This window comes from Jaculus jaculus, chromosome 4 (genome assembly GCF_020740685.1).
Source record: "Jaculus jaculus isolate mJacJac1 chromosome 4, mJacJac1.mat.Y.cur, whole genome shotgun sequence".
In the NCBI taxonomy this organism is placed as follows: domain Eukaryota; kingdom Metazoa; phylum Chordata; class Mammalia; order Rodentia; family Dipodidae; genus Jaculus; species Jaculus jaculus.
The window spans coordinates 125,928,963-125,934,962 of record NC_059105.1 but is presented as its reverse complement, the minus strand read 5'-3'; positions in this window follow the sequence as shown (position 1 = coordinate 125,934,962).

The following is a 6,000-nucleotide window of genomic DNA, read 5'->3' as shown; positions in this document are numbered from 1 at the left end:
GTTTATCAATCTTGTTTATCCTTTCAAAGAACCAATTCTTTGTTTCATTGATTCTTTGGAATTTTTTTTTTCTTGTTGTTTCTATTTCATTAATTTCTGCCCTAATCTTTATTATTTCTTCCCATCTACTGATTTTTGATTTGCCTTATTCTTCTTTCTCCAAGGCTTTAAGGTGAAGCATTAGGTCATTTACTTGTGACTTCTCTAATTTCTTAATATAGGTACTTAAAGCTATAAATTTACCTCTTAGGACTGCCTTCATTGTGTCTCAGAGATTTTGGTATGTTTTGTTCTCATTATCGTTTGACTCTATAATTTTTTTTTAATTTTTTATTTATTTATTTGAGAGCGACAGACATAGAGAGAAAGACAGATAGAGGGAGAGAGAGAATGGGCGCTCCAGGGCTTTCCAAGCCTCTGCAAATGAACTGCAGATGCATGCGCCGCCCCCTTGTGCATCTGGCTAACGTGGGACCTGGAGAACCAAGCCTTGAACCGGGGTCCTTAGGCTTCACAGGCAAGTGCTTAACCACTAAGCCATCTCTCCAGCCCTCTATAAATTTCTTGATTTCCTTCTTGATTTCTTCATTGTCACATTCATCATTTAGTAATGTGTTGTTTAATTTCCATGATTTTGTGTGTGCTCTATAGCCTTTCTTGCTACTGATTTGCAGTTTGATTCCATTGTGGTCAGATAGAATACAAGGTATTATTTCAATTTTCCTGTATTTGTTGAGATTTTCTTTGTGTCCTAATATATGGTCTATTTTAGAGAATGTTCCATATGCTGCTGAAAGAATGTATATTCTATAGCATTTGGATGAAATGTCCTGTAGATATCTGTTAGGTCCATTCCTTCTATGACCTCACTTAGTCCAGATGCCTCTCTGTTTACTTTTTCCCTGGATGGCCTATCAATTGATGAGAGTGGGGTGTTCAAGTCACCCACCACCACTGTTTGATGTTATCGGTGACCTTAGTTCTAATAGTGTTTGATGAATTTGGGGGTCCCCATGTTAGGTGCATATATGTTTAGGATTGTAATGTCTTCCTGTTGGAGGGTGCCTTTAATCAATATATAGTGATCATCCTTATCTTTCTTAACTAATGTTGGACTAAAGTCTACCTTGTCAGATATTAGGATAGCAACCTTTGCTTGTTTTCTAGGTCCATTTGCTTGAAACACCGTTTTCCAACCTTTCACCCTAGGATAGTGTCTATGCTTTGTAGAAAGATGGGTTTCTTGGAGGCAACAAATTGAAGGATCCTGCTTTTTAACCCAGTCTGCCAACCTATGTCTTTTGCTTGGGGCATTGCAACCATTGATATTAAGACATAATATTGAAAGGTGTGTATTCATTTTTTTTGTAGTTCTCCCAGTTTTACCTGTGCTCTCTTATGTTAACTAGTATTTGAGTACTGTTTGTTTTTTTCCCAGTTCCTTTTATGTGTGCTTTTCTTTTTCTTTAGCATGGAGGATTCTTTCAAGTATTTTCTGTACAGCTGGTTTTGTCTTCAAATACTCCTTTTGCTTGCTTTTTTCATGGAATGTCCTTATTTCTCCATCTATTTGAATCGATAATTTTGCAGGATAAAGTAACCTTGGTTGACAGTTGTTATCTTTCAGGACTTGGAATACATCACTCCATGCCCTTCTGGCTTTTAAAGTTTTTGTTGAGTAATCTGCTGTAATCCTGATAGGCTTGCCTTTGTAGGTAACTTGATTTTTCTCTCTGACTGCTTTCAATATATATATTTTTTTTTTGGTTTGTGTGTTTGGTAGCTTGATTATAATATGGCAAGAAGAGGTTCTTTCCAGGTTTTTTCTGGCTGGTGTTCTAAAGGCTTCCTGTATCTGCATTAACACCCCTTTCCCATTATGGGGGAAATTTTCTTCTGTGATTTTGTTAAAGATGCCTACTATGCCTTTGGAGTGGAATTCTTCTCCTTCTGCTATGCCTTGAATTTTTATGTTTGATCTTTTCATAGTGTCCCGAATATCTTGAAATTCCCACTCATACTTTTCTTTTAGTTTGTCTTTCTCTTTGTTGGACTGTATTAGATCTGCTGCCTGGTTTTCTAGCGTAGATATTCTGTCCTCTCCTTCATCCATTCTACTGGTAAGATTTTCTACAGTTTTTTATTTCATTAACTTTGTTCTTCATTGCTAGTAATTCTGACTGAGTTTTCTTTATCATTTCTATTTCGTTATTTATGTCTAGTATTGACCTCTTTGTTTCAATAACTTGGTGTCCTATGTTTTCTTTGATTTCTTTGATTTCCTCTTTGACTTCTTTGAACATATTTATAATCATTCTTTTGAAATCTTTCTCAGGCATTTCCTCTAACTCATTCTCACTGGTGGCCGTTTCTGTTGTAGTAATACTTTTTGGTGGATTTATATTGTCTTGATTTTTGGTGTTTCTTGTGTTATAATGTATATATTTTTGCATCCTGGATTATTTAATGATTGTATTTTCTAGTTAGCTGGGTATTATTAGATTTATCTGATAATCTGATGTTATATAACTTCATTGTAGGAGCTTAAGGCGTTAGGTGTGGCTCTGAAGACTCTCAGAGTATTAATCCATGAGTAGGAATTATGGCACCAGATCCTCTAACTCTCCCTTGGGGTGTATGGTGCCCCACCCGTACCCTTAATCCTGGTAACAAGGAGGTTAAGATTTCTGATCTGTTGAGGGTTCCAAGTCAGCTTGTGACCAGGTGAGACCCTTCCCTGGTGTAATCCCAGTTACCTCTGCTCCTGCTTGGTTCCCACTATCAGTTCAAGTTGGCATGGCCGGGTCCCTGGACCACTGCTCTGTTTGCTGGAGCTGGGCACTAGCAGTGGGGGAGGGGAGGCTGCCGATGCTGCTCTAGTTCTCTCGCTGGTCCACATATTCTTCTACCTTGTGATCTGCTCCTCCGTTGTTCACTGCCACTCTCCCTTCACGTTTCTTGAGTTTGTGGAGAGCGTCAGTGTGAGGTGAAGCTCCCCTCACCTGGCTTTTCCTGTGGCTCAAACAGAGCCTGGTGGCTTTCTGGTATGCTGCTGCCCCTGCCGTGATTGGCAGACCTGCCGGTGCTGCTTCTGGGGGCCTGTGTGGGCTCTGCATGCTCTGGATCTCTCCTACTTCTCTGCTGCTATTTCAACTTCCTATACACCTCACTTTTTAGTAAAAGTGTGCGCTTTATTGAGGTTTTTATTTTTTTATTTTATGGCTTTTTCTCCCCTAGGCTTTTTTGGCATGGTACCTACGCTGCCATCTTAACTGGAAGTTCCTTGTCAGGGATATTTATGTTAAATTTCATTTTCACAAAGAATTGCAAGTGATGCAATCCCCCAAAACAGTAACACCCAAAATCTGGGTAAACTTATCTTACATTTTTAAGATAAATTCTTACTTATAATTGTGACATTGGGATATAAAAATTATTGCCTGTCTTCTCCTTCGAGACAGGTTTATCAAAGTTCAATGTCCTAGTTCTGCCTTACTCATATTGAGAGTCACATCTATAATTAAATAATCTTAATCAAGACTTTATTTTCCAAGTCTATGTCTCATTTCTAATTTCACAGGAAGTCTCTTTTGCTTAGTTCGGCTCTCAAGACATGATGACTGTTGGGAGGGAAAGATTTATTTTGGTTTACAGTCTTGAAGGAAAACTTCTTGATGGTAGAGCAAAGATTGGCCATCCCCTCTGCCACAGCTGGTGCAAATAGGAGCAGGAGAGTGTGCCACTTAGCACTGGCAAGATAGGGCTAATAAACCTCACGGTCCACCCACCAACACACCACCTGGAGCAAAGCTCCACCTCCCAAATTGCTAGCTGGATAGCAAGCATTCAGGACACACAAGTAAATGAGCAACACCTGATTCCACACTTTTCCTTGAGACGTGTTGCCCTCTTCTGACTGGACGGCTCATGATCCTCCAGACTTTACAGTTCCTACAATCCAAAGACTGAGGACTCTGTTTTCAGCTTTCCTTCAATTATCAACACTCTTACCTTCAGCAGGATACAGATGAACCAAAAGTGTTCTAAACCTTGTAATGCTTTGATTGACTTTTCTAAAACATTTTTTATCAAATTAATTTATTGATAAAAACATCTCCCAAAATGTTGCCCTGCTTTGCCTACAACTGTTAAAATACAATATGCATGTTTTCTGTCTTTCCTAAGTTTTCATTCCAAAGTGTTTCTAATTGCAGTTTTCTGAGTTTTCATTTTAAAGGAGAGATAAAATACTTCATATGTATTTGTAAATTAAAAGGTTAAATAAAAGTTTGTATTAAAGGTTACTAAATTTCTAAGATCGAAATTTAAGTTTCATAAATACTCCTCTACTTTTTCTAATGTTTACAAAATGGCTTACAAAAAGAAGTTTATGCTATGCTTTCATTAAACAAGATAATTAAAACTTATGATTAAGTTACATTTGAGTGAAAAATTTGTATGTTTTCTCATTAAAGTCTTTATTTACCTTAATAGCTCTTTCTCTATCTACAACTATAAGATTTCTTTTTTTCTTTTTCTTTTTTTTTTTTTTTTTTTTTAGGTAGGGTCTCACTCTAGCTCAGGCTGACCTGGATTTCACTATGTAGTCTCAGGGTGGCCTCAAATTCATGGTGATTCTCCTACCTCGGCCTCCCAAGTGCTGGGAGTAAAGGCATGCACCACCACACCTGGCTTTATGATTTCTTAAATATTGCTCTGATGTTTATGTTTCCCATTGGGTAAAGCTTTTTTATAAAAAAGAAAAAAAACTTATTCTAATAAAAAAAACATTGGGCCTAATAATACAAAACTTGATTGTGCCTATGACTAAGTAAACAACTGACACCACCAGCCCTGGACCAGGGTCCTTGTTATAAAACACTTGGTCTCCAGGATAGCTGTTGAGAAGTGCCAGAAACTTTGTCAGGCAAAGCTTACAATGGCTGGGAGCATGAGGTGTTCTTCCTGTGACCTCTTGATAGTTCTTAAGAGAGGGTCCTTATAAGAGGAACAAGCCTGGGCCCTCCTATTTTTTTTCTACCTCTGGTTCAAGATGTAATCAATCGCTTGGTCCTACATGAACTCCTTCCACGATTATTCATACCTTAAGGTGATGTGAGAAAGAAGAATTGCTTGTGGAACCCAAGCTACATAATTTGGATGTTCAACCTACATATACTTCTCCTCTTCATAATAAGTTAGTTGTATCAGTATTTTGATATAGTGATGAAAATCTGACTAATACAAACAAGTTACCAAAATCTTCCATATGAAAGTTTATTCAATAATGTTTAGTATAGGTCCCACCAGATTCATTAACTAAGGACTTTAACATGTTAGTGTGACATTTAGAACACAAACACAGGTCTGCCAGTGCTGTTCTGGCAGACAAATCAAAATGCGGCACTCAGACCATAGAGCCAGGCCTGGGTAGATAAGGTAGAATCACAAACATTCCAGACAAAAAAAAAAAAGAGAGAGAGAGACAGAGACAGAGAGTAGAGCAGATTTTGGTGACCACAAAGCTGAGGCAAGAAGTACCACATGTCAAAAAAGTAGATGTTAGAGGCAAATGCTGCAGGAACATATTGGATTCAAAAGTATTCTCTGTGGCAAGGATTCAGGTGCTAAGCAGTTCACGTTATTTTTTTTCTAGGAAGAAATTCAAGTCAATTGAAAATCTAATTCCCATTTTTTTTCTAGCATGTCTCCAAGTATATTACCAGGAAGCGTTAGTGTCAGAAAAATTGTGTTGTGCCTTCCAAGACTTGGTGAATTAATTCAGGGCAATAAGGATGTAGGAACCACAGGGTGGGAAGGAGCGCTTCCTACCACTGTACTCCAAACAAGAACTGACTGTGCAATCATGACCTCACCATGGCTGTCATTACCCCCACAAGACCTGCACAATTCCATCAACATGTTGACACAGTAGAAAGATGGAGAACACAAAGAATGGGACATCGAAACAGAAGGACTACTTGGAAAGAGGAGAGTGCT